The following is a 27,928-nucleotide window of genomic DNA, read 5'->3' as shown; positions in this document are numbered from 1 at the left end:
CTTGCCATAAGTATCTTCAGAGAACAGCTTCAAAAATGTTAAACCTGGCTGGGCGCGGTGGCTCACACCTGTAATCCCAGCACTTTGGGAGGCCAAGGCGGACAGGTCACGAGGTCAGGAGTTCGAGAACAGCCTGACCAACATGGTGAAACCTTGTCTCTACTAAAAATACAAAAATTAGCGTGTGCTTGTAATCCCAGCTACTCAGGAGGCTGAGGCAGGAGAATCGCTTGAACCCGGGAGGTGGAGATTGCAGTGAGCCGAGATCGTGCCACCGCACTCCAGCCTGGATGACGGAGGGAGGCTCCGTCTCAAAAAAAAAAAAAAAACAAAATGTTAAACCTTAAGTAGTTATACCAAACCCAGAATTTAAAGAGTGTATTGGGAAAGAAAATACAAATGAGTTCCTAGCACATGAAACTATGCTCAACCTCACTGATAAGAAGGGAAATGAAAGTTAAAGCTTCAACAAGATTGAGCAATTTGCTAATATAAACTCTCCTATATTGTTAGTGGGAGCGTACAGCCTTTATGGGGGGATATTCAGCACCTGCTGTCAAAGTTATAAATGCGCAAACTGACACAGCAACCCCTTATTTAACAATTTATCCTGCACAGATACCAAATGCACATCTTTATGTACAAAATGACTTGCCTATTACTCCCTGTAGCACTGTTCTTACAAGTAAGACTGAAACAATGTAAGTAAGTTAGATTTATTTAGGTTCGGCTAAATAAATTATGGTATACCTTTGTAACAGAGTACTGTGCAGCTATAAAAACGAATAAGGAAATTCACAATATACAGACATGAAATAATCTCCATGATATACTGTTAAGTGAAAAACCTCAAGGCTCAGTACCGTGTGTATAGCAACTGCCTTTATATGGGACTGCTAAAAAGAATGCATGTGTGTGTAAATTATATCTGGAAGAAAATAGATGGTAACAAAGAAAATTGATACCAGTGGCTGTCTCTGGGGAAAAAGACCCTTAGTGTATACCCTTCTGTACCTTTTGAATTTTGTACTACATGAAATAATAAAAAATACCAAAAAATACTGTGCAGTTTGAATATCTTTTGCACTATTAACGTACCAATTACTAATTATAAAATGGTCTAGTTTCAAATGGGGAAGGAAAAGTTTTCAAAAATGAAGAAACTGTGATTCTAATTAGTCATGTCCCAGGTCTGGATCTTCTCCTTATAGCCAAAAGGACTCCATTCTGACAAGGATCCTTAAATACACTGAATCAAAAGGAAGGGCTACAATTTGGTCAACTTCCCACCACTCTATGCCCTATTTCACCCTAAACTCCAGTTTCACTTTGAGGTTACCAACTGATGTCACACATCCCAGAGGTGACCCCTACTGTACTTATAATTTCTCATATTAGGATCCACAGGCTCTTTAAGTCCATTGTTAAAATACCTGTCACAAAGATCAACATGTAAATAGGACCATATAGCATAAAGTATCAAAATCAAAAACCAAAATCAAAATAATAAACTTAATACTATAAAATTTAAAACCTTAACAAATGAATTTTTTTTTTAATTTTTAAGTTCAAGGGTACATGTACTGGTTACATAGGTAAACAGGTAAACTCATGTCATGGGGGTTTGTTGTACAGATTATTTCGTCACCCAGGTACTAAGCCTAGTACTCATTAGCTATTTTCCCTGACCCTCTCCCTCCTCCCACCCTCCACCCTCTAGAAGGCCCCAGAATCTGCTCTTCCCCTCTATGTGTCCATGTGTTCTCATTATTTAGCTCCCATTTATAAGTGAGAACATGCAGTATTTGGTTTTCTGTTCCTGTGTTAGTTTGCTAAGGATAATGGCCTCTAGCTCCATCCATGTTCCTGCAAAGGACATGATCTTGTTTATTTTTATGGCTGCATAGTAGTCCATGGTGTATATGCACCACATTTTCCTTATCCAGGCTACTGTTGATGGGCATTTAGGTTGATTCCATGTCGTTGCTATTGTGAATAAGCAGCATAGTATGCGTGGTTCAGAATCACATATGTTGGTGTTAAACAAACATGTTTAAGTTTCAGATCAGTTAAATAACATTTTTTGGGCCAGGCGTGGTGGCTCATGCCTGTAATCCCAGGAGGCCGAGGCGGGTGGATCACGAAGTCAGAAGTTTGAGACCAGCCTGGCCAACATAGTGAAACCCCGTCTCTACAAAAAATACAAAAAATTAGCCGGGCGTGGTGGCAGGCACCTGTAATCCCAGCTGCTTGGGAGGCTGAGGCAGGAGAATCGCTTGAACTCGGGAGGTGGAGGTTGCAGTGAGCTGAGATCTTGCCACTGCACTCTAGCCCGGGCGACAGTGAGAGGCTCCAACTCCAAAAAAAAAAAAAAAAAAAATTGTATCTTTACAAGATGCTTCTCTTATATGAATTTTTAAATTCCTCATTTATAAGAATAATGTCAGGCCAGGCACAGCGGCTCATGCTTATGCATGGCTAATCCCAGTGCTTTGAGAGGCCAAGGCTACAGGATCACTTGAGCCCAGGAATTCAAGACCAGCCTGGGGAACACAGGGAGACCTCATCTCTAAAAAAATGTAAAAAATTAGCTGGGCATCATGACTCACGACTGTAGTCCTAGCTACTTGAGAGGCTGAGGTGGGAGGATTGCTTGAGCCTGGGAGGTTGAGGCTGCAGTGAGCTGTGCTTGCTCCACTGCACTCCAGCCTGGATGTCAGAGCGAGACCCTGTCTCAAAAAAAAAGGAATAATGTCATCTACATACTAAAATTATAAGGTAATTAAAGGAGTTAGTATATGTAAAGGGTTTAATTTTTAAGCATGGTGCCAAGAACAAAACATTCACTCAGTAAATGTTTATTATTATTTTCATTCCATTAGGCCAAGTAGTCGTAACTTATTTTGTTATCTCTATGGTCATAAAGATATATGAAAGAATGCAAATATTTTTTGATGAAAAAAATGACCATAATAATTTCAAGTAAAACAGACGATAGAAACAGAATAAGTTTTATGAAAATAGTTTTTTGCAAATTCTAATCAAATGTAAATGATAACCCCTCTTTCATACATTTTATATTACTATTTATATGAAAACTTCAGGCTAAAATCATGATGAAGAGATGCTTTATAAATACAATTCCAAATTCAAAAATTGTTTAAATTTTTATCCTTGCATTTCAAATGTTAGTTCAGTATTTAATTCAGATCTTATAGAGGTTCTCAAATATAGTTTGAAAAAAAAAGTTGGTTTATACCTCTCCTCATGGAAGAGGGGAAGAACCCTTAGAGATAAGAGGGAATCCCTCTATTTAGGAAAACTCCTTAATATAGTAAGTGAAATACAAGGTTGCAGAAAAATGTATAGGATATGATATTTTGTGTGTAACCAAAAAAAATCAGTTTTTCTTGTTCATTTGTGTTTGTGTATGTGGTTGTGTGCTTGGGCACATGCAACCTCCAAGAAAATAACTGAAGTAGGCAAGGATCATCAATGGAAGTGAAAACTACTAGGTAAAAGCTACTAAAGAACAGGATATTTGTGCGGTGCCAAAACTCGCAAATTACTTGCTAATTACAAAACCAAAAAGTTTATTTTCTTTCCAAAGTGAATAATTCATTTAAAAACTTAATGTAATTAAGGAAAAAAGTGCAAGAATGACCTGTTCTAAATTAAGAAAGACTTAAGAGAAGCCAAGTGCAATGTATGAATGTGGAACTGGGTCCTTTTGGGTCCAAGTGTAATGTATAAATGTTGAATTGGGTCATTAAAAAAAAAGACATATTGGGGAATTTTAACAAAAACTGGTTATTATGTGATATTATGGAATTGTTAATTTTTTTAGGTGACCTAATGCTGTTATAGCTATAGAGAAAATATTCTTAGGAGATACATATCAAAATATTTAGGGATAAAAATGTCATGATATCTCCAACATACTTTCAAAAATTGCAGCAAACACACACACACACACACACACACACACACACACAAGATAGGTAAAGCAAATACGACTAATGTTTAAAACTCTTGAATCACAGCTGTAGTATTCTGATTTTTTTTTGTACATTTAACATTTCCATAATAAAAAGGAGAAAAATCTTAGGGCATTTCCACTGATATTTTATGAACTCCATTTAGGACAATTCCATAAAGAAATACCTCCATTAGAAAGTATTAGACCAACAAATCAATACAGAAGAATGACAGAGCTACAAAGTCATCACTTTGGAACTATTATAGTAATAACTGACTTAAGTAATAATCATCAACAAATGCTAAAACCAATGAAAGTTTCTTGGAGAACAGAATATTTACAATCTCAAATATTTCTCCACAAATTACTATTAGTTACAAAGGGTTCTGATGGATCAAACTTAACATCACTGACTTCATGTACCTCTTGATCCACAGGCACAGAAAGGAACATACATCACATGCAGTATTCCTAACAAAAATGTAACAAATTGAATCTTATCATAAAGGAATATATAAACCCAAGTTGACAACATTCAAAAAAATACTGGTCTACACTCTTAAAAAACATTAATGTCATGAAAGACTCAAAAACTCAGGCTGAGGAACTTCTCTAGATTAAAGGATATTGAAGAGAAATGACATGTAAATGCCATGTGTGCTCCCTGACTGGATCCTAGCTTACAGGGGAAATTGCTACAGAGAACAAATTCTGAACAACTGAAAAATTTGGAATATAAACCATATATTAAATAACAGTATTATATCAATCTTAAATCTCCTGAATTTGATACTTATATTAAATAACAGTATTATATCAATCTTAAATCTCCTGAATTTGATAATTTTATTGGTATTTTTAAAAGTCCTTGTTCATATACATGCTGAAATAGTTAAGAAGAGTTAGAATGTCTGCAACTTACTAACGATTAGCAAATAATAACATAATTGTACATACAGACACAAAAATAAAGCAAAATGTGGCAAATGTTACTTGGTAAATATAGGTGAAAGGTTTACTGGTACTTAATATCCTTGCAACTTTTCTGTAAACTTAAGATTTTTCTCAAAATAAAAAGTTTTTAAAAATCAGGATTAATTCAAAGAAAAGCAAAGGTATATAAAAGATTCCCATAGATTTATTAAGAACAAATTAAAGATGATGAGAGTAACACAATTAATTACTAAGACAAATAAAAATAAGCATAAAGAACAACAGACAGCTTTGGTCACTTCAGTGACAAGATATTCAGGGCAGGAAAAAATACCTAGCAAAAACATCAGTTTTACTTATATGCCTAATGTAAAAGACAATTGCTTTCTTTGTTCAACTAAGAAGCTGTGCTTTGATTGTAGGACACTTAGGTATTAATAAAAAGTAAAACTGAGTTTTAATTAAATGTTTTCATTTTGTTCAGTCTTGTCTTATGTACTAGAAGGCTTATATTAAAGTATCTAATAATGTGTCAGACACTGGATTAACGATTGGAGGTCAAGAGGAAATACAGCTCTTATTCTCGAAGAGCTTCTTCTAGGAGAGAAGGAATAAATAGCTAATTATGATATATGTGATGATAGAAGTCCCCTAAGGCATCTAATCCAGAATTTGAAGGACAGGGGAGGTCGGTAGGCACAGTTTTATGGAATGAGGAGATACTACCAGAGTATGAGTCATCCAGTCAAATGGTGGGAAAAGCATTCCAAACAAACTAGATCGCTGGGCAGCATCAGTGAGTGGAGCACACAGAGCCAGGTTCATTACTGAGACCTGGAGTACATCTTCAAAATTATTTTTAATGAGGTTAAAAAATGTATTAGTTACTCCTTGACAAATATAGATGCAAAGATCCTCAATAAAATACTAGCAAACCCAACCAACAACAAAATTTTTAAAAAATCATATACCACAACGAAGTGGCATTTATCCCTAGGATGCATAGACTATTCAATAAACAAAAAAATCAACTGATATAATATGCCACATTAACAAAATAAAGAACAGCATTATATGATCATTTCAATAGATGCAGAAAAAACTCACAAAATTCACACTCTTTCATGATAAAAAACAAACCAGGAATAACAGAAAGTATCTCAACATAATAAAATAAAATTCATAAAGGAGAAACCCACAGCTAACACCATATTCAATGAAGAAAAACTGAAAGCTTTTTCTCTAGGATCAGGAACAAGGCAAGGATGCCCCACTCTTGTCACTTCTATTCAACACAGTACTAGAAGTCTTAACCAGGACAATTAGGCAAAATAAATAGCCTCCAAATTGGAAAAACAAGAATTAAAATTATCCCATTTGGACACAACATTATGTTATTATAGAAAACTCTAAAACTCCACAAAACAAACTGTTATAACTAACAAACAAGTTGCAAGATACAAAATCAACAACAAAAAAATCAGATGTGCTTCCAAACATTAACAAATATCTTAAAAGGACACTAGGAAAAAAGTTCTGGAATCTAGAGAGCAAGATGGCAGAATAGAAGGCTGCACTGATTGTTCCCCCAAGAAGGACACCAATTTAACAGCTATCTATACAGAAAAAAGCACCTTCCTAAGAACCAAAAATCAGGTGAGCACACACAGTACCTGGTTTTAACTTCATGTCACTAAAAGAGGCATTGGAAGAGGGTAGGAAAGACAGGTTTGAATAGCCAATGCCACCATTCCCCCTCCCCCCTCCACCTCCTTGCCACTGCAGCGAGCTGTGTGGTGTACACTTGGGAGAGGGAGAACACGGCAGTTGTGTGACATTGCACTGAACTCAGCACCGCCATCACTGCAGAAAGCAAAACTGGCTGAACTCAGCTGACACCCACCCACGGAGGGAGTACTAAAACTAGACTTAGCCAGAGGGGAATTGCCCAACCCCATGGCCAGAACTTGAATTCCAGCAAGCCACATCACTGCGGACTAAAGTGCTCTAGGGCCCCAAATAAATTTGAAAGGCAGGGTAGGACACAGAGACTGCAACTCCTAAGCAAGTCCTAATGTAACTGGGCTCAGAGCCAGTGGACTTGGGGGACACGTGACCTACTGACATATGAACGGGGCGGCCAAGGGAGTGCTGGTGCCACCCAATCCCAGGCTACACAGTTCACAGCTCCAAAAGAGATATATTCTGTCTTGCATCTTGGATACCAGCTCAGCCAAAACAGGATAGGACACCAGTCAGAGATATGAGGCCCTCTTTCTAGGCCTTAGCTCCTGGAGGACATTTCTAGACACACCCTAGGCCAGAAGGGAACTTGCTGCCTTGAAGGAAAGAAACCAGTACCAGCAGGACCCATCACCTGCTGACTAAAGAGCCTGTGGGCCCTTAGAAACCAGCAGTCATGGCCAGGCAGTGTGGATCTTGGATAAGACTCTGAGACTTGCTAGGTTCAGGTGAAACTCAGCATTTTCCCAGCTATGGTAGCTATGGGAATACTCCTGCTTGAGAAAAGCAAAGGGAAAAAAAGTAAAAATAAAGGGAACTTTGTCTAGCACCTTAGGTACCAGCTTGGCCACAGTGGCAGAGAGCACCAAGCAGACTGTTGGGGTTCTCGATTCCAGGCCTTGGCTCTAGATGGCATTTCTGGACCTGCCCTGGGCCAGAGGGGAAACCACTGCCCTGAAGGGTGAGTTCCACGCCAGGCAGCATTAACCACAAGCTGACTGAAGAGCTTTTGGGCCTTAAGGGAACACTGGCAGTGGCCTGGCAGTACTACCTGTGGGTCTGTGGTAGTGGTGGCTACAAGGTGAGGAGGCTCCTCTGCCTATGGAAAAGGGAGGAAAGAGTGGGAAGGACTGCATCTTGTGGTCTGAGTGCCAGCTCACCAGGCAGACTTCTAAGGTTTTTGACTCTAGTCCCTGGCTCCCTACAACACCTCTGGACCTGCCCAGGGCCTGGGGAAACTTACCACCAGGAAGGAAAGGACACAAACCTAGCTGATTTTGCCACCTACTAACTGCAGAGCCCCAGGGCCTTGAGCAACCATAAGCATTAGCCAGATAGTGGTTACAGCAGGCCTTGGGTGAAAAGCTGTGCTGGCTTCAGGTCTGACCCAGTGCAATCACATTGATAGTAGTCACAGGGGTGCTCGTGTCATCCCTCCCCCAGCTCCAGGGGGCTCAGAACAGAGAAGGACACTCTGTTTGGGAGAAAGAAACAGAACCGAACAAGGGTCTCTGCCTTGTAATCCAGATAATTCTTCTGGATCTTAACCAACATTGTCAAGGCAGTATATCTACAACTCTGCAAGAATATCACAACATTACTGAGCTTGGGGTGCACCCTAATAAAGACACAGCTTAGATTACAACACCTATGATTTGTTTTTTTGAGACAGGATCTCACTGTCACCCAGGCTGGAGTACAGTGACACCATCTCAGCTCACTGTAGCCTCACCTTCCTGGGCTGGAGTGATCCTCCCACCTCAGCCTCCAAGTAGCTGAGACTATAGGCATATGCCACCACACCTGGCTTGTTTTGTATTTTTTTTTTGTAGAGATGGGATTTCACCATGTTACCCAGGCTGGTCGCAAACTCCTGAGCTGAAGTAATCTGCCCTTCTCAACCTTCCAAAGTGCTGGAGAGTTAAAGGTGTCAGCCACTGCACCCAGCCAACACCCAGTCTTTGCAAATATCTGAAAAGCTTTCCCAAGAAGGACAGGTACAAACAAGCCTGGACTACAAAGACCTACAATAAATACCTAACTCTTCAATGCCCAGACACAGCTTAACATCCATAAGCATTAAGACCATTCACAAAAGCATGACCTCACCAAATGAACCAGAGACCAGTGCTAGAGAAACAGATATGTGACCTTTAAGATAGAAAATTCAAAATAACTGTTTTGAGGAAGCTCAAAGAAATTCCAGATAACACAGAGAAGGAATTCAGAATTCTATCAGACAAATTTAACAAAGAGATTGAAATAATTAAAAAGAAGCAGAAATTCTGGAGTTGAAAAATGCAACTGACATACTTAAGAATGCATTAGAGTCTTTTAGTAGTAGAACTGCTCAAGCAGAGGAAAGAATTAGTGAGCTTGAAGACAGTTTATTTGAAAACACAGACTTAGAAGAGACAAAAGAAAAAAAAGAAAATGAAAACAATAAAGCATGCCTACCAAATCTAGAAAATAGTCTCAGAAGGGCAAACTGAATAGTTATTGGCCTTACAAGGGAGGTAAAGAAAGAGATAGGGGTAGAAAGTTTATTCAAACGAGGCCTTGTAGTAACCTCAAATCAAAAAACATACAACAGATACACTAAAAATAAAAAGCAAGAAAATAAATCATACCACCAGAGAAAATCACCTTCACTAAAAGGAAGACAGGAAGGAAGGAAAGAAGGAAAACCACAAAACAACCAGAAAACAAATAACAAAATGGCAGGAGTAAGTCTTCACTTATCAGTAATAACATTGAATGAAAATGGACTAAACTCTCCAAACAAAACACACAGTGGCTACATGAATAAAAACAACAGACCCAATGATCTGTTGCCTACAAGAAACACATTTCATTTATGAAAAAATATATACACTGAAAAAAAAGGGATGGAAAAAGATGTTGTTTGCAAATGGAAACCAAAAAAGAGCAGGAGTAGCTATATTTAGACAACACAGATTTGAAGACAAAAACTGTAAGAAGAGACAAAGAAGGTCACTACATAATGATAAAGGTGTCGATTCAACAAAAAAATATAACAACTGTAAATATATATGCACCCAACACTGGAGCACACAAATATATAAAGCAAATATTATTAGATCTAAATAAGAGATGGACCCCAATACAATAACAGCTGGAGACTTCACCACCCCACTTTCAGTATTGAACAGTTCATCTATACATAAAATCAACAACAAAAAAATCAGACTCAATCTATACTATAAATCAAATGGACCTAACAGATATTTGCAGAACATTTCAACCAACAGCTGTAGAATACACATTCTTTCCTCAGCACATGGATCATTCTCAAGGACAGACCATGTTAGGTCACAAAAAAAAGTCTTAACACATTCTGAAAAATCTGAAATAATATCAAGCATCTTCACTGACCACAGTGGAATAAAACTAGATATCAATAATGAGGAATTTTGGAAACTATAAAAAAAATGAAAATTAAACAATATGCTTCTGAATGACCAATGGGTCAATGAAGAAATTAAGAAGGAAATTTAAAAATTTCTTACAACAAATGATAATGGAGGGCCAGGCGCAGTGGCTCACACCTGTAATCCTAGCACTTGGGGAGGCCGAGGCAGGCGGATCACCTGAAGTTGGGAGTCTGAGACCAGCCTGGCCAACATGGTGAAACCTCATCTCTACTAAAAATACAAAAATTAGTTGGGCATGGTGGCATGTGCCTGAAATCCCAGCTACTTGGGAGGCTGAGGCAAGAGAATTGTTTGAACCCAGGAGGCGGAGGTTGCAGTGAGCCAAGATCACACCACTGCACTCCAGCCTGAGCAACAGAGCAAAACTCCTTCTCAAAAAAAATAATGGAAACACAACATACCAAAATCTATGGGATACAGTGAAAGTAGCACTAAGAGGGAATTTTACAGCTAAAAGTGCCTACATCAAAAAACAAGAAAAACTTGAAATAAACAACCTAATAATGCATCTTAAAGAACCAGAAAGGAGCAAACAAAACACAAAATTAACAGAAAAAATAATAGAGATCAGAACAGAAATAAATGAATTTGACATGAAGACAACAATACAAAAGATCAACAAAACAAAAAGGTGGGTTTTGAAAAGATAAAATTGACAAATCTTTAGCCAGACTAAGAGAAAAAGAGAGATCTAAATAAATAAAATCAGAGAGGGAAAAGTAGATATTACAACTGATACCACAGAAATTCAAAGGATCATTATTGGCTACTATGAGCAACTATATGCCAATACGTTGTAAAATCTAGAATAAATGGATAAATTCCTAGACACACACAACCTAACAATATTTAATCATGAATAAATCCAAAACCTGAACAGACCAATAACAAGTAACAAAATCAAAACCATAATAAAAAGCACCCCGGCAAAGAAAATCCCAGGACCTGATGGCTTCAGTGCTGAATTCCACCAAACATTTAAAGAAGAACTAACACCAATCCTACTAAAACTATTCTGAAAAACAGAGGAGGGAATATTTCCAAACTCATTCTACGAGGCCAGTATTACCCTGCTACCAAAACCAAACACTTCAAAGAAAGAAAACTATAGGCCAATATCACTGATGAATATTGATGCAAAATTTAACAAAATACTAGCAAACTGAATTCAACAACACATTAAAAAGATCATTTATTATGACCAAATGGAATTTATCCCAGGGATGCAAGGATGGTTCAACAAATGCAAATCAATCAGTGTGATATATCACATTAACAGAATGAAGACAAAAACTATATGATCATTTTGATGCTGAAAATGCATTTGATAACATCCAACATCTCTTCATGATAAAAACCTTCAAAAAACTGGGTATAGAAGGAACATATCTCCACATAATACAAGTCGTTTATGGCAGACCCATAGCTAGTGTCATATTGAATAGGGAAAAATGGAAACCCTTTCCTGTAAGATAGGGAACATGACAAGGATGCCCACTTTCACCACTGTTACTCATTATAGTACTGGAAGAGCTAGACAGAGCAACTGGACAAGAGAATGAAATAATAGGCACCCAAACTGTAATGGAAGAAGTCAAATTATCCTTGCTTGCAGATAATATGATCTTATATTTGGAAACACCTAAAGCCTCCACAAAAAAAAAAAAAAAAAGAGAGAGCTGATAAATTCAGCAAGGTTGCAGGATACAAAATCAACATACAAAAATCAGTGATATTTCTATATGCCAACAGCAAATAATCGGAAAAAGAAATCAGCAAAGTAATTCCATTTACAATAGCTACAAATAAAATAAAACACCTAGGAATTAACTTAACCAAAGAAGTGAAAGATCTCTTCATTGAAAACTGTAAAACACTGAGTGAAGAAATTAAAGACACACAAAAAAAGAAAGAAATCCCATGTTCATGGATTAAAAGAATAGATATTGTTAAAATGTTCATACTAGCCAAAGCAATCTACAGATTTAATGCAATCTCTACCAAAATACCATAACATTCTTCACAGAAATAGAAAAAAAAATCCTAAAATTTATAAGGATTCACAAAAGACCCAGAATAGCCCAAGTTATCCTGAGCAAAAAGAACAAAACTGGAAGAATCACATTACCTGACTTCAAATTATACTACAGAATGACAGTAACCAAAATGGCATGGTATTGGCATACAAACAGACACATAGAGGTCAGCGGAATAGAAGACAGAATCCAGAGATAAATCCATACATCTACAGTGAACTCAGTTTTGACAAAGATGCCAAGAACATACATGGGGAAAGGACAGTCTGTTCAATAAACGGTGCTGGGGAAACTGGTTATTCTTATGCAGAAGAATGAAACTAGACCCTATCTCTCACCTTATACAAAAATGAAATCAAAATGGATTAAAGATTTAAATCTGAGACCTCAAACTATGAAACTACTACAAGAAAACATTGGGAAAACTCTCCATGATGTTTGTTTGGGCAAAGATTTTTTGAGTAATAACCCACAAGCACAGGCAACCAAAGTGAAATGGACAAATAGGGTCATATCAAGTTAAAAGCTTCTGCACAGTAATGGAAACAATCAACAAAGTGAAAAAGACAACCCAAAGAATGGGAGAAAATATTTGCAAATTATCCATCCAACAAGGGATTAATGGCCAAAATATAAAAGGAGCTCAATAGGCAAAACTCTAATAATCCAATTTAAAATGGGCAAAAGATCTCAATAGATATTTCTCAAAAGACATACAAATGACAAATAGGTATATGCAGAAGTGCTCAATCACTGTTCATCAGAAAAACACAAATCAAAACTACAATGAGATGCCATCTCACCCCAGTTAAAATGGTTTTTATCCAAAAGCCGGGCAATAACAAATACTGGCAAGGATGTGGAGAAAAAGGAACCCTCATACACTGTTGGTGGGAATGTAAATTAGTACTACCACTAAGGAGAACAGTTTGGAGGTTCCTCAAAAAACAAAAAATAGAGGAACCATATGATCCAGCAATCCTACTCCTAGGCATATACCTGAAACAAAGAAAATCAGTATATTGAAAAGGTATCTGCACTCCCGTGTTTACTGCAGCACTGTTCCCAATAGCCAAGATTTGGAAGCAACCTAAGTGTCCATCAACAGACAAATGAATAAAGAAAATGTGGTACATACACAAAATGGAGTACTATTCAGCCATAACAAAAAAAGGAGATCCTGTCATTTGCAACAGCATGAATGGAGGACATTACGTTAAGTGAAATCAGCCAGTCAGAGAAAGACAAACTTTGCAGGTTCTCATTTGTGGGAGCTCAAAATTAAAACAACTGAACTCATGGAGACAGAGAGTAGAAGGATGGTTATCAGAGGCTGAGAAGGTTAGTAGCAGGCAAGAAGGGAAGGGGGATGGTTAATGGGTACAAAAAATATAGTTAGATAGAATAAGATCTAGTATTTGATAGCACAACAGGGTGACTCCAGTAAACAATAATTTATTATACATTTAAAAATAAGTAAAATAATATCACTGGAATGTCTGTAATACAAAGAACTTATAAATGCTTGAGGTGATAGATATCTCATTTACTCTGATGTGATTATTATGCATTATAATCAAATATATTGCATCAAATATCAGAATATCTCAGCTACCCCATAAATATATACACCTACTATGTACCCATAAAAATTAAAAATACGAAAAAAATTAAGAAAATTAGGAAAGCAATCTCATTTACAACAGCACCAAAAATAACATAAGAATAATCATAACTAAGGAAGTGAAAGACTTATATACAGAAAACTAAAAAACATTGATTAAAGAAATTAAAGACGACATAAACAAACAGGCATTTCATGTTCATGGACTGGAAGACTTTTAATACTGTTAAAACATCCACACTACCCAAAGTCATCTACAAATTCAATGCAATCCCTATCAAAATCCCAGTGGCATTTTTATGGAAATAGGTAATAATTCTAAAACTCGTGTGAAACTACAAAAGACCACAAATAGCCAAATAAATTTTGAGAAAGAACAAAGCTAGAGGCATCATACTTCTCGATTTCAAAACATATTACAAAGTTACAGTAATAAAAATAATATAGTACTGGCATAAAGATAAGACATACATCAATGGGACAGTATAGACAGCCCATAAATAAATCCACACATTAACACTCAACCAATCTTCAATGAGCGTGCCAATGGGGGAAGGACAGTCTTTTCAACAAATGGTGCTGGGGAAACTGAATATCCTCATGCAAAAGAAAGAAGCTGGACTCTTACCCCATACAAAAATCAACTTAAAATTGATTCAAGATTTAAATATAAGACACGAACTATAAAACTCCTAGAAATAAACATAGGGGACAAGCTTCATGATATTGGTCTTGACAATGATTTCATGGCTATGACATCAAAAGCACAGACAAAAAAAAGCAAAAACTAAAAAGCTTATGCACAACACAGAAAACAATCAACAGAGTAAAAAGCAACCTAAGAAATAAGAAAATATTTGCAAACTATATATTTGATAAGAGGCTAATCTCCAAAATACGTAAGAAACACATACAACTCAATGGCAATAAAACTAATAATTAAAAAATGGGCTGGCCGGGCGTGGTGGCTCACGCCTGTAATCCCAGTACTTTGGGAGGCAGAGGGGGGGCAGATCGCCTGAGGTCAGGAGTTCAAGACCAGGCTGACCAATATGATGAAACCCCATCTCTACTAAAAATACAAAAATTAGCTGGGCGTGATGGCGGGTGCCTGTAATCCCAGCTATTTGGGAGGCTGAGACACGAGAATCGCTTGAACCCGGGAGGCAGAGGTTGCAGTGAATTGAGATCGCTCCATTGTACTCCAGCCTGGGCAACAAGAGCGAAACCCTGTCTGGAAAAAAAAAAAAGGGCTAAGGACTTGGAAAAAAAAAAAGTGGGCTAAGGACTTGAATAGACATTTCTCCAAAGAAGATGCACAAATGACCAAGAGGTATATAAGAAAATGTTCAACATTAGTCATCGGGGAAAGATAAATCAGAACTACAATGAAGTATCATCTCGCGCCTGTCAGGATGACTATTACCAAAAAGCCAAGTGTTGGTAAGGATGTAGAGAAAGTGGAACCCCTGTACACTGTTGTTGGGAATACTAAACAGTAAAGCTTCTATGGAAAACAGTATGAAGGTCACTCAAAAAATTAAAAATTGGCTGGGCCTAGTGGCTCACACCAATAATCTCAGTGACGCAGGAGAGGCTGAGGTGGGAAGATCGCTTGAGGCCAAAAGTTCACGATCAACCTGGGCAACAAAGTGACACTCCATCTCTAAAAATTTTTTAAAATTATTCAGGTGTGGTGGCACATGCCTAGAGTCCAGCTATTTGGGAGGCTGAGGCAGGAGGATCACTTGAGCTCAGAAGTTCGAGGCTGCAGTGAGCTAAGATCACGCCACTGTATTTCAGCCTGTGCAACAGAACAAGACCCAGTCTCTAAAAACAAAACAAATAATTAAAAATGGAAAAACCACATGCTCTAGCAATTCCAAAAGAACTGAAATCAGTATTTCAAACAGGTATCTGCACTCACACGTTCACTGCAGTGCTATTCACAATAGCAGAGGTGTAGAAATATCCATTGGCAGATGAATGGATAAAGAAACTATGGTATATATACATACAATGGAATATTATTCAAGCATTCAGTCTTAAAAAAAAAGAAATTCTGCAGTATATGATAATATGGATGAACTGTGAGGACATCCTACTAAATGAAATAAGTCAGTCACAAAAAGACAAATACTGCATGATTCAACTTATATGAGAAATCTAAAGTAGTCAAATCATAGAATCAGAAATGGAATGGTGATTGCCAGGGACTGGGGGGATGGAGAGAGTTACCAACCAATGGAAATAAAATTTCAGTTAAGCAAAATGAGTAAGTTCTAGAGATCTGCTGTATAATTATCATACCTATTGTATTTATACTGTATTGTACGCGTAAAATTTTGTTGAGAGTAGATCTCTTCTGACAATAAAATAAAAAATTAGGCTGGGCATGGTGGCTTATGCCTGTAATCCCAGCACTTTGGGAGGCTAAGGCAAGTGGATCACCTGAGGTCAGGAGTTCGAGACCAGCCTGGCCAACATGGTGAAACCCCCATCTCTACTAAAAATACAAAAAATGAGCTGGGCATGCTGGCACACTCCTGTAATCTCAGCTACTCGGGAGGCTGAGGCAGGAGATTGCTTGAACCTGGGAGGCGGAGGCTGCAGTGAGCCAAGATCGCACTGCTGCACTCCAGCCTGGGCAACAGAGCAAGACTCTGTCTCAAAAAAAAAAAAAAATTAAGTTACACAATTGTGAAATTATTTGTTTTATTGACTGATTGATGGACTGACTGAATGACTTTTGAGACAGAGTCTCACTCTGTCACCCAGGCTGGAGTGCAGTAGCAGGATCTCAGCTCACTGTGACCTCCACCTCCCAGGTTCAAGTGATTCTCGTGCCTCAGCCTCCCAAGTAGCTGGGATTGCAAGTGCACACGCCACCACACCTGGCTAATTTTTTGTATTTTTGGTAGAGACAGGGTTTCACCATGTTGGCCAGGCTGGTCTTGAACTCCTGAGCTCAAGTGATCTACCCATCGTGGCCTCCCAAAGTGCTGGGATTACAGGCATAAGCCACCATGCCTGGCCATGAAACTATTTGTTTTAAAGGATTCCAAAATATAACCCTTCATCTGCTAGATGTGCCCAGCCTATTTAATGGGCCAGGCCCAGCGGACCACACCTGTAATCCCAACACTTTGGGAGGCTGAGGGAGGAGGATGGCTTGAGTCCAGGAGTTCAAGACCAGCCTGGGCAACATAGTAAGGCCCCCATCTCTACAAAAAAAAAAAAAATTAAAAATTAGCCAGATGTGGTGGCATGCATCTATAGTCTTAGCTACCTGGGAGGCCAAGGAGGGAGGATTGCTTAATCATGATAGGTCAAGGCTGCAGTGAGCCACAATCATGGCACTGCACTCCACCTGGTGACAAGCAATACCCTAAAAAAATAAAAATAAAAACAACAACAACAAAAAACAATGTATGGTGTCACTGGCCTAGAGAAATTTGATCTAACATGTGAAATAAGAAAGGACAGGAACACAACTCCAAGTAGTAAAGATTTCGAAATTAAAATTCTCAGACTCCTAGGCTTACCCTAAGGAAGGCAAAGCTACTGACAGGCAACAACAGAACTTACACTGAAGTCACTGAATTTAGGCCCCCCAAAAAAGATTTTAACATTTCTTTTACTCCTAATGTTACACTTTCTACTCCTGTTACATTCTAATTTCAACCAGTAGACCAAGGTTTTATTCAAAACAGCTAATGTTACTCAAAAAGTAATTTTACTTCTTCATTTTCATAACATTAAAATATACTTTTTAGTAATGCTTAGATCTACCAAATATGTAAAATAGTGATATTTTTACTCTAAATTACAGACTATTCTTTCAATTCAAAGAAAACAACCTGTAAACAAGTTTGTAGATTTATAAACAGCTGTCTTCAGTAATTCAACAAATACCTCTAGTTTAACAAATATTCAACTTTTATTGTTTTAATCGCAGGACATCTTACAAAGTTTCTGAATTCAGATCTTTTCCATAAACTGGAAAACTCAGAACTTTTCCATAAATAGCAAATGCCAACCTATAAATTGTAAAAATAAAATACTTTCATAAAATACTCTGAAGCCAAGGTCCTTTTAGAAAAAACAAACACTTTCATAAAATATTAATCAAAATCAACCTTTGAGGGTTTTAAAAAAATAGCCTCAGAAACACAGAGGGTCCAAGAAAAAATAATGTAAGACTTTTAAAAGCAAAAGATGACTGGTTTATGCCATAAAGAAACCAAACCAAAGAAACAGGAAAGAGAAAGACATGTGGGGGCATGCGACTGTAGTCCCAACTACTCAGGAGGCTGAGGCAGGAGGATCCCTTGAGCCAAGGAGTTTGAGGCTATAGTGCACGGTGATTATGCCTGTGAATAGCCACTACACTCTAGCCTGGGAAACACAGTGAGACCTTGTCTCTAAAAAAATGTTAAAAATAAGAAGGAAATAGGAAAGAAAACCAGACATCAATCACGTGGGTCACAAAAAGTTAAATACTCAGATAAATCACCTATAAGGTAAATAAGCCTAGGTTAAGAAAGTTGGAAAGAAAATACCTTCTGAGTCAAAGGAATCCCAAATAATGCAAGCACACATACACATTACAGTTTCTCTCCCTAAATTGGTATAGTCAGCAAATATAAAAGGCACTCTGAAAATCAGGTAGTTTAAACCAAATTAATAGACTTGCCACATAGGTAGCTAATGCTGGAAATATAAATTAGTCTAACGTTTTTGGAAGGCAAACTCGCAAAGGATCAGACAAGAATCTTTAAAAGAACACGGAGGCAGTGTTGGGGCAGAGGTTGGTGACATTGTAGCTCTGTACAAACTCTAAAGCAGAAATGGCAAATCAGTCTCATAGGCAATTAGGCCCACTGACATGCTGGAGCACTAAGCTAAAAGGCTCTCAGGCTATTTGAAAATACACAGAATAAAGAATGGCTGCCAAACAGACAGGAAAAAAAGAGAATACCTTTGTGTCAAGTAATTATGATGACAAATAATCATGTACAGTAAAACCTTAATCATTCACTCATTCTCATGACCAAAGCAAATGATGAGGTGGGGTATGCAACAGGAGAGATTAACATCTTTCAAAACTTGTTCCATGTTCTTAACTTTTTTTGTTTTTTTTTTCTTTGAGATGAAGTTTCACTCTTGTTGCCCAGACTGGAGTGCAATGGTACTATCTCGACTCACTGCAACCTCCACCTCCCGGGTACAAACGATTCTCCTGCCTCAGCTTCCCGAGTAGCTGGGATTACAGGCATGCGCCACCACACTTAGCTAATGTTGTATTTTTAGTAGAGATGGGGTTTCTCCATGTTGGTCAGGCTGGTCTCAAACTCCCAACCTCAGGTGATCCGCCTGCCTCGGCCTCCCAAAGTGCTGGGATTACAGGTGTCAGCCACTGCGCCCGGCCCTCTTAACTTTTTAAATGCTGCATTTGTCTTTCTCTGTATTTTCCAGAATCCTTCTCCCATTTCCAATCTTCCCCTAGGAGGTGGAAAGGCCTGAGAGTAATACATAATTATTTCAATATCAGGCTGGGGGCACTGGCTCACACCTGCAATACCAGCACTTTGGGAGGCTGAGGCAGGCGGATTACCTGAGGTCAGGTGTTCGAGACTAGCCTGGCCAATATGGTGAAGCCTCATCTCTACTAAAAATACTATATATATATATGCCGGGCATGGTGGTGGGCACCTATAATCCCAACTACTCAGGAGGCTGAGGCAAGAGAATTGCTTGAACTTGGGAGGCAGAGGCTGCAGTGAGCCGAGATTGTGCTACTGCACTCTAGCCTGGGCAAGATTGTCTCAAAAAAAAAAAAAAAAAGAAAGAAAGAAAAAGAAAATCAAGAAACCAGGGCTTAGAGTAGTGACATGATAAAATTTGCCAAAAGTCTACATCAGCTTTCTGAAAGCACCCACTTACAACCTAAGATAAAGTATTTCCAACATACTCTTTGCTGCAGCAGTGTCTAGACAGGCAAATAACTGCTAAAAGTGCCCCAGGTCCCTTGCTAAAGGCAGAAATCACTTATCAGTCTCAGCAATCTTTATCCTGCATCTTCTCAACAGGATGCTCCAGGAAGGCAATAGCAATAGATCAAATTCCTTAGGGGATAAAACCTACATTCCATCCTTGTTCAAATCTGACAATAAAGGTAATCACTTTAATTTTTAATTTAACAGAGAACATTTATTGAATGCTTACTAGGTGCCAGATACTGTTCCGAGAGTTTTATATGTTTTCTTTATTTAATCTTCAAAATAACCTCAAAAAATTGGTACTATAGTTCTCCCATTTTACAACAAGGAAACAGAGGCACAGAGATGTTAAGACAGTGTCTGAACTCTAAAGGAGATATGCAAATGGCCAGTAAGCACATGAAAAGATACTCAGCACCATTAGTTATATGGGGAAACAAATCCTAACAATTACATACCAAAACATACCTACTAGGACGACTATAATTTTTCAAACAAATGTTAGTAAATATATAGAGAAACTGGAATTATATACCTTCATACATGGGGATAGAAAATGATACAGCTGCTGTGAAAAAGTTTGGCAGTTCCTCTAAAAACTAAACATCGAATTATCATATGACCCAGCAATTCCACTCTCAGGTATATATTGAAAGGAACTGAAAGCAGGGATTCACACAGATACTTGCATGTACACTGCAGCATTGTTCAGAACAGTCAAAAGGTAGAAACACCCCAAATATCCATCAACAGATTAACAGGTAAACAAAATGTGGTATATTGATAAATGGAATATTATTCACCCATTAAGAGAGATTAAGGCCAGGTGTGATGGCTCTTGCCTGTAATCCCAGCACTTTGGGAGGCCAGAGTGGACATCTCTTGGGGCCAGGACTTCTAGACCAGCCCGGGCAACATAGAAAGATCCTGTCTCTACTAAAAACTCAAAAAACTAGCTGGGCATAGTGGTGCAAGCCTATAGTCCTAGCTAATCAGAAGGCTGGGCAGGGGAGGCATCCCTTGAACCCAGGAGGTCGAGGCTGTAATGACCTGTGATCATCCCACTATACTCCAGCCTAGGCAACACAGGGAAGGAGGTAGGAGGAAGTAAGGATGGAATTAAGTTCAATAAATGATACAACATGAATGAACCTCAAAAACATTATGCTAAGTGAAATGAGTCAGATGCAGGAAAACAAACTGTATGATTCCACTTACATGAAATGGGCAAATTCATGGAAACAGAAAGTGAGATAGTGGTTAAGTATTAACTGCCAGTGGTATTAATAGTGAGGAAAAAAGGAGGATGGGGAGTTACAGGGTTTCTTTTTGGAGTGATGAAAAAGTTTTGGAAATAGTTAGCAATGGTTGCACAACATTGTGAATGTAATTAATGCCACTAAATTATATACAGTTATAACTCAAGAGATGTTGGGAGTTCAGTTCCAGACCACTGCAATAAAGGGAGTAACACAATAAAGCAAGTCACATGAATTTCTTTGGTTTCCCAGTGCATACAGAAGTTATGTTTGCACTATACTATAGTGTATTAAATGTGCAATAACATTATGTCTTAACAAACATACATATCTTAATTTTAAAATATTGATTTAAAAAATGTGGCTGGGCGCGGTGGCTCACACCTGTAATCCCAGCACTTTGGGAGGCCGAGGCAGATGGATCACGAGGTCAGGAGATCGAGACCATCCTGGCTAACACAGTGAAACCCCGTCTCTACTAAAAATACAAAAAATTAGCTGGGTGTGGTGGCGGGCGCCTGTAGTCCCAGCTACCCGGGAGGCTGAGGCAGGAGAATGGCGTGAACCCGGGAGGCGGAGCTTGCATTGAGCCGAGACTGTGCCACTGCACTCCAGCCTGGGCGACACAGCGAGACTCCGTCTCAAAAAAAAAATGCTAATGATCATCTGAGCCTTCAATAAGTCACAATCTTTTTGACAGTGGAGGGTCTTGACTTGATGTTAACGGCTGCTGACTGATCAGGGTGATGGCTGCTGAAGGCCAAGGTGGCTACAGCAATTTCTTTCTTTTTTATTTATTTTATTTCTTTCTTTCTTTATTTTTCTGAGACGGAGTCTCACTCTGTCGCCCAGGCGGGAGTGCAATGGTGTGATCTCAGCTCACAGCAACCTCTGCCTCCCGGGTTCAAGCGATTCTCCTGCCTCAGCCTCCTGAGTAGCTGGGATTACAGGTGCACACCACCACGCCCCACTAAATTTTGTATTTTTAGTATAGAAGGGGTTTCACTATGTTGGTCCGGCTGGTCTCGAACTCCTGACCTCATGACCTGCCCACCTCGTCCTCCCCAAGTACTGGGATTACAGGCGTGAGCCACCGCACCCGTGCAGCAATTTCTTAAAATAAGATGACAATGAAGTCTGCTGCATCAACGGACTCAGGTCCTTTCACAAAAGATTTTTCTGTAGCACACAATGCTGCGTGGGTAGCATATTGCCCATAGTACAATTTCTCTCAAAATTGGTGACAACCCTCTCAAAACCTGCTGCTGCTTTAACAACTAAGTTAGTTTATGTAATATTCTTAATCCTTTGTTTTCATTTCAACAGTATTCACCACATCTTCACCAGGAGTAGATTCTATCTCAAGAAACCACTTTATTTGCTCATCCATAAGAAGCAATTTGTCATGCTTAAGTTTTATCATGAGATTGCAGCAATTCAATCACATCTTCAGGTTCTACTTCTAATTCTAGTTATCTTGCTATTTCCACCACATCTGCAATGACCTCTTCCACTGAAGTCTTGAAACCCTCAAAGTCATCCATGAGGGTTGGAATCACCTTCTTCCAAACTCCTGATAATGTTGATATTTGACCTAATCCTACAAATCACAAATGTTCTTAATGGCACCTAGAATGGTGAATCTTTTCCAAAAGCTTTTCCATTTACTTTGCCCAGATCCATCAGAGGAATCACTATCTATGGCAGTTATGGCCTCATTAAATGTATTTTCTTAATAATAAGACTGGAAAGTCAAAATTATTTCTTGGATCCATGGGCTGCAAAATGGATGTTGTGTTAGCAGGCGTGAAAGCAACATTCCTCTCTGTGTGTATCTGCATCAGAGCTCTTGGGTGACCAGTTGCATTGCCAATGAGCAGTAACATTCTGAAAGTAATCTTTTGTTCTGAACAGTAGGTCTCAATGGTGGGCTTAAAATATTCAGTAAATCATGCTATAAAAAGATGTGCTGGCATCCAGGCTTTGTCGTTCCATGAATCAAGCAAAAGCAGAGTAGATTTAGCATAATTCTTAAGGGTCTTAGGATTTTCAGAATGGTAAATGAGTACTGGCTTCAACTTAAAGTCACCAGCTGCATTTGCCCCTAACAAGAGAGTTGGCCTGTTCCTTAAAGTCAGGCATTGACTTCTCTCTAGCTATGAAAGTCCTAGACGGCATCTTCTTACAAGATAAGGCTGTTTTGTCATTAAAAATCTAGCTGGGTGCAGTGGCTCACACCTGTGATCCCAACACTTTGGGAGGCCAAGGTGAGAGGACAGCTTGAGGCCAGGAGTTCAAGACCAGCCTGGTCAACATAGCAAGATCCTGTCTCTACAAAAACATTTAAAAAAGAAAAAATACAAGCATGTCAGTGTGTGCCTACAGTCCCAGCTACTTGGGAACCTGAGGCAGGAGGACTGATTGAGCCCAGGGCCCAGGAGTTTAAGGTTGTACCGAGCTATGACTGCATTACTGCACTCCAGCCTAGGTGACAGAGCAAGACCCCATCTCAAAAAAAAAAAAAAAATTCTTGTTTAGTGTAGCCATCTTCAACAGTAATCTTAGCTAGATCTTCTGGATAACTTACTACAGTTTCTATATCAGTATTTGCTGCTTCACCTTTCACTTTTATGTTATGCAGATGGCTTCTTTCATTAAACCTCATGAACCAACCTGTTAGCTTTAAACTTTTCTTCTGTAGCGTCCTCGCCTATCTTAGCCTTCATAAGAACTGAAGAGAATTAAGGTCTTACTCTAGATTAGGCTTTGGCTTAATGAAATGTTGTGGCTGGTTTGATCTTCTATCTAGATCACTAAAACTTTTTCCATATTGCCAATAAAGCTGTTTCACTTTCTTATCATTCATAATGCTCATTCAAGTAGTATTTTTAATTTCCTTCAAAAACTTTTCCTTTGCATTCACAACTTGGCTAGCTGTTTGGTACAAGAGGTCTAGCTTTTGGCCTATCTCAGCTTTTGACATGCCTTGCTTTCTAAGCTTAATCATGTCTAGCTTTTGATTGAAATAGAGAGACATGTAACTCTTCACCTCACTTGACCCTTAGAGGGCATTGTAAAGTTATTAATTTATCTAATTTCAATACTGTTGTGTCTGAGAAAACAAAGAGGCCCAATGAGAGGGAGAGACTCAGGAGAACAGCAGTCAGAATACACACAACATTCATCAATTAAGTTCCCCGTCTTATATGGGCATGGTTCATGGCACCTCAAAACAATTAACAGTAACATCAAAGATCACTGAGCACAGATCACCATAACAGATACAATAATAATGCAAATGGCTGAAATATTCCAAGAACTACCAAAATGGGGCAGAGACACAAAGTGAGCACATTTTTGGAAAATGGCACCGACAGACTTGCTCAGTGCAGAGTTGCCACAAACCTTCAATTTGTAAAAAAACACAATATCTGCGAAGCCCAATAAAGTTCAATAAAATGACATAGGCATGTATTTTTAAATGGTCAAACCAGCAAACCTTGTTATATATATTTTACCACAATTTTTAAAAGTTGATTTAACTAGCATACACTTAGGGAAACCCAATATCTGCAAATAAGGTATTTGAGAGTTTTTGATTAATTGTGTTACTGCTAAATTCACTTGCCAAAGATGAGAGCCCACCATGTAACTGAAAGGATGGAGTACCCAGTTATCCTTTAGGAGATTCTACACGAGCTTTACAAATAAGATTAACAGTATGATAATTATACATTTTCTTTCTTTCTTTCTTTCTTTTTTTTTTTTTTTTTTTTTTTGAGATGGGGTCTCACTCTGTCACCCAGGCTGGAGTGAGGTGGCACGATCTCGGCTCACGGCAACCTCCACCTCCCGGGTTCAAGCAATTCTCCTGTCTCAGCTTCCCGAGTAGCTGGGACTACAGGTGCACGCCACCACGCCTGGCTAATTTTTGTATATTTAGTAGAGACAGAGTTTCACCATATTGGTCAGGCTGGTCTCCAACTCCTGACCTCAGGCGATCCGCCCACCTCAGCCTCCCAAAGTGCTGGGATTACAGGCGTGAGCCACCACACCCAGATCTAAATTTTCTTTTTATTTGTACCCTTAACATTCCCAATTTGGGGGATATTTAGAAAAAGGCAGGGAATATAGGGTTTATATTTTAATTCAATTGTTAGGTCACAGCAATTTGCTGAAAAGACTTACTGAACTGCATCCACAGATCAAGAGGCTCCCAATGGCTTGTATGATAGCATACTCTTACTAATATAACAAAATGTCTGAACCCATTGAACCTAAAACTGCAGTGGAAATAAAGGGTGCTGTAGAAATGCTCAAGGAAATAAACTTCTACAAATTTAAATGTGACATGTGGATTAAGCAGAAAGCAAGTGGACACCAAACTACATGCCCTAAGCTCAGCAAAGTTACAGATTGTGAATAACTACAGAGTTTCACAGAACTCTTTGGTTAAAAAAGTCAATTTTAGGCTGGGCGCGGTGGCTCATGCCTGTAATCCTAGCACTTTGGGAGGCCAAGGCGGGTGGATCACCTGAGGTCAGGAGTTTGAGACTGGCCTGACCAATATGGTGAAACCCCATCTCTACTAAAAATACAAAAATTAGCCAGGCGTGGTGGCGTGCGCTTGTAGTCCCAGCTACTTGGGAGGCTGAAACAGGAGAATTGCTTGTACCCTGGAGGCGGAGGCTGCAGTGAGCGGAGATCAGGCCACTGCACTCCAACCTAGGCAACAGAGTGAGACTCCATTCCAAAAAAAAGAAAAAAAAAGTCAATTTCAGAAAAGATTCATTACTTTTGATGAGTACAGAGTCTACATTTTCATTTCTGTAGTTTGCACTAAAGTATAAACACCAAGGTAATCCAAATCCCAATTGTCTGCCCTAACAGTAGGATTCCATTTCAAGATTATCAGAACAGAAAATAAACTGAGCCCATTAAGAATACCTGGAATTTTGGAAATCAATATACAAATCCAAAACCATCACAGAAAAGTGTGTTTACTCGGTTCTTTAATAAACATTCTCTCAGGGCTGGGCACCTTGGCTCACGCCTATAATCCCAGCACTTTGGGAGGCTGGCAGATCACTTGAGGTCAGGAGTTCGAGATAAGCATGGCCAACATAGCAAAACCCCGTCTCTACTAAAAACACAAAAAATTAGCTGGGCGTAGTGACATGTGCCTGTAATCTCACCTACTCAGGAGGCTGAGGCAAGAGAATTGCTGGAACCCGGGAGGTGGAGGTTTCAGTGAGCCAAGATTGTGCCCCTGTACTCCATCCAGCCTGGGAAACAGAGAGAAACTTATCTCAAAAAATAAAAATAAAAAACATTATCTCGGGCCACGTGTGGTGGCTCACACCTGTAATCCCAGCACTTTGGGAGGCCGAGGTAGGCAGATCACTTGAGGACAGGAGTTTGAAACCAGCCTGGCCAACATGGTAAAACCCCGCCTCTACTAAAAGTACAAAAATTAGTCAGAAATGGTGGTGCACGCCTGTAGTCCAGCTCCTCGGGAGGCTGAGGCATGAGAATCGCTTGAATCCGGGAGGCAGTGGTTGCAGTGAGGCAAGATTATACCACTGCACTCCAGCCTGGGCGACACAGCGAGATTCTATCTCAGGGGAGAAAAAAAAAGAAAGAAAGAAAAAATTCTTCAAAAAATGTTGAGACCAGGAGTAACGTAAATCTGAAGTCTAAATCAAGATGTACCCTACCTGATTTTCAACAATCAGTATAAAAAATCTTTTAAATCTTTAAATGTTTTTCATTCTTCACTAGCAATAAAGCTGTAACTGTTTTGCTCATTCATTCCTTTGCAAGTATTCCTTGGGCCATTTATTCTGCATTTAGTATTAAGTCCTGGGCATGGAAATACAGCAATAGACAAGCCAGACACAATTCCTGTCTTCATGGGTCTTACTGTCTAGTGAATGTAAGAAGCCATAAATAAATAACTACACAAATATTTAACTAGTTATAATTGTGGTAAGTAAGAAACTACACCAAACTAAGATGCAGTCTTCAACTGGCTGTATGATCTTAGACCTCAGCTTCTTCATCTGTAAAACTAAGGGGTACACCTGAATGATTTCTTCTTCTTTGTTTTTTCTTTTTTTGAGACAGGTTCTCACTCTATTGCCCAGGCTGGTGTGCTGTGGTATGATCACTGCTCACTGCAGCCTTGACCTCCCAGGTTCAAGTGATTCTCCTGCCTCAGCCTCCCAAGTAGCTGGTACTACAAGTGTGCACCAGCATGCCCGGCTAATTTTTGTATTTTTTTGCAGAGATGAGGTTTCGCCATGCTGCCCAGGTTGGTACTGAACTCCTGGGTTCAAAAGCCATCCACCCATCTCGGCCTCCCAAAGTGCTGGCACTATAGGCGTGAGCCACCCCGCCTGGCCCTGAATTATTTCTTGAGATCCCTTTATATTAAACAATTTTACAAACCCAGAAGTATAAAACTTTGCTTCCAGAGTCCCTTTGTCAGAATATTTACATTTTTAGGATCAGCAAAGTAATACAGTCCCCATCTCCTGATACATGAAGGTTTTTTTGGCACAAAAACGTAAAGTTAGATGGTCACTAATCTTTGCTGTTACAAATTTTTAAGACCAAACTCCATATATTAAATATATTATGATATTGTAAACCAAGCTTGTCCAAAACCTGCGGCCCATGGGCCTCATGAGGACCAGGATGGTTTTGAATGCAGCCCGACATAAATTCGTAAACTTTCTTAAAACATTATGAATTTTTTGCAATTTTTTTTAAGCTCATTAGTGTTAGCGTATTTTATGTGTGGCCCAATACAATTCTTCATCTTCCAATGTGGCCCAGGGAAGACAAAAGATTGGATACCCCTGTTGTAAACTAACTTATAAAGAATAAGTGGGG

General features: G+C 38.9%; 1 protein-coding gene across 1 annotated transcript in view; it reads right to left on the bottom strand.

Annotated features, from left to right (window-relative positions):
- Positions 1–27,928, bottom strand: part of FAM117B (family with sequence similarity 117 member B) — a 134,340-nt gene that overhangs the window by 45,271 nt on the left and 61,141 nt on the right. The window lies entirely within an intron of this gene.

Source organism: Pan paniscus, chromosome 13 (genome assembly GCF_029289425.2).
Source record: "Pan paniscus chromosome 13, NHGRI_mPanPan1-v2.0_pri, whole genome shotgun sequence".
NCBI lineage: Eukaryota > Metazoa > Chordata > Mammalia > Primates > Hominidae > Pan > Pan paniscus.
This window is presented reverse-complemented; position numbering and strand designations above follow the sequence as displayed.